Source organism: Papaver somniferum, chromosome 11 (genome assembly GCF_003573695.1).
Source record: "Papaver somniferum cultivar HN1 chromosome 11, ASM357369v1, whole genome shotgun sequence".
NCBI classification, from domain to species: Eukaryota; Viridiplantae; Streptophyta; class Magnoliopsida; order Ranunculales; family Papaveraceae; genus Papaver; species Papaver somniferum.
In genome coordinates, this window is record NC_039368.1 from 139540703 (window position 1) to 139543637 (window position 2935).

Consider the following 2935-nt stretch of genomic DNA (forward strand, 5'->3'; position numbering starts at 1 on the left):
TCACGTATCAATGCACTAAATCTGCAAGAAATATTAGTGAGCCATGCAAAAATCGATGATGCTTCAAGAAAAGCTCATGAAAATGCGACGCACATGAAGATACGGCAAATACAGGATTGGAGAATTTCGAACAAGGTGTATTATATCAATCTGATAGGCACCGAAACTATGAAGAAGGGAAGACATAAATATCATTTACAAATGCCGATTTTGACGGAGTTTATCGTCCACATAATGATGCGATTGTTATTCTAGCCCTCATTAGAATGTACAAGGTACGACGTGTCTTGATTGATACTAGGAGTTCGATAAGCGTCATCTTTTCTGGAACATACTCCTCAATGAATCTTAACGAAGGACAAGTTGAAGCAGACGACAATCCAGTTGTCGGGTTCAGTGGCGAAACTGTGACTGCAGCTGGGAGGGTCAATTTACCAACCACTGTAAGAGGAAAAACGGTCATGCAATATTTCTCACTGCTTGATTACGGTCATGCAGTAACTTCCACGATTCATCAATGTTTAAAATTTATCACACCAGCAGGAGTGGTAAAGGTCAGAAGCGATCAAGTGGCATCATACAAATGTCATGAAAGCGCAATGGAGGAATACCGGAAGTCAGAAGTGAAGGGTTGTGAGATACTCCAAGTCGAGAAGAAGTTATAGCAACCACAACATTTCCCTCTCACCTATCAGGAGAAAGGGAAAGAAGGGCCACCGACGGTCGAAAGGCTAATAGAGGTACAAATCGGAGATCAAGAAGAGCACTGGTGTGGTTTTATATAGTCGTAAGAAAGGTTGTCGTTCACTCGGACTTTGTTGGATTGATTTTAAGTTTTAATAAAATAAAAATACTACAAATAAGAAAATATATATACAAATATTGTCACAGGATGAAGAGACACTAGGACGCAGGATTTCACTACTTTTCATATTCTTGTGGTTCAGTCATTAACTCTAGACAATATAGCTCAAACAAAAGAAGTTGTGACTCTAATTCTTTGCCAACAATAGATTTCATAAAACATCAATTGTAAATTACAAGCATAATGTATCTAAAGCACCTAAGACTAAGCATACACTATCTAACAAGATAACAATTGATTAATAGAAATCATAAAGCAATTAAATATATGGAAAAAGTCATATAAAGAATTAATTCATTTACCACAATCATGAAAAGTTGCTTCCTCCGTTGTCCCAGTGATGGGTTCTATCTCCGCATGATGAAAACACGCTCAAAGGAATTCTTCATTGCTCAAAAAGGTGTTCACAATAATGAAATGGGAGAAAAATAATAAAACCGGGGTTGTAACAATTATATTTGTTACAAACCAAACTATTACAAAGTACGATAAATGATAACTATCACTGTTGTTGTAGCTGATAAGACTGCTCCGCGTGTGTCGTTTCCACTGTAGCAAATACGACAGTTTTGTGTGGGTCTTATGTTCTTCGTTCCTTCTTCAGCAGCAACAATGGCAGTTTCCTGCAACTCGATTGTTGCGTCTCTGTAGTGTTCTAAATTATCCCAAACTCTTCATCCCTCTTGTATGAGTCCCCAGCACCCTATATATACTCACAGGATCAACATAACTCGAGTTTAATTCCCGTATCTTCTCCATTATTGTTTTTATTCTCCACGGGATAATTTCCTTCTATGCGAAGATTTTATTCCTTCTTCAAGTGTCTTCTGATGTAGACACACACCCAACATGCTATGTTCTCATACAAGATCGACTCTAACTCGTGCCAGGAAGATTTCTACACGCTCCAAACAAGTAAAACTCATCCAACAGAATCCCGAGTATATCTCGTGCTCTGTTTTCTTTTTCTTTTTTTCTTCCGACAGTAATTCTTATAGCTTTCCTGTGTTAGTAAAACAGTGTCATTCCAAGTCAAAACCGAGAGAAACTCGACAAAATTCACGTCCAATCTTTCCCTGAAAGTTACGCAGCTACAAACTCCATTTTCCCGCCAAAACCAGGTGAAGAAGAAGGACGCCCCCTATCCAGAATAGGGGTGCCGATAGCACTGGGATGTGAACAGTAACGAAGGTACCCCTTATAAATTAAGGTGCCCCTTATCCAAAACTGAGAGTCCGAATAACATGCGTCCTCCGGGTGCCTTTAGCAACTTTTCGAGCCGAATTTCCCAAAAATATTTATTGCCCAAAAATACCTACAAACACACAAAACGCCAAAATTAGTACAAAATCGAGTACCAACAATACGAAACATTGAGGACAAATTAGACACAAAAATGCGTCTATCAAATACCTCCAAACTTATTATTTGCTAGTCCTCGAGCAAAACTAATAAAAAATAAAACCGAGTTAATCTCGGGAGGGTTTACCAGAGGTGTACCCACAAAACCAAGACTCCTAATTGGTCACAAGTATCCAAAGAGCTATGAGGACATACGTATTCTCAACCTATCGCCAAGTAACTAGAATGCCAGAGAAATTAAAGGTGCCAGCTCTAAAGCTGACTAAAGAAAAGGGGAGACACATCCGCAACACTGCTAGATAAAGAGATATCCGCTACACAGCTAGATAAACATTGTAAGATGCGTCCGATGATTTACAGCTGGATAAGATTAGGAGAGAGATAAAGATGAGAGGGACATCTGCTACACAGCTGGACTAATTACGTGTGATGAGTTAAACCAGTGCTAGAAAGATCTTGTGCCAGATTGAAAGCGGACTAACAAAGCAACCAAATGTATCTTTCTTCGACTCTCTCATAGTGCTCAGTAGAAACAACGTCTTCTTCGGTCTTCAACTGTTGATGATAAACTATCGAACCTCATAGAACCTTGACAATTAACTCTTTTCTTCGATTTCTTGCTTGACTTAAAAATTTCTACTTCCCTATGGCCTTATTGAACAAAAAACTAACTATAGAACAAAAAGAACGTAATGATGATTTTTTTTT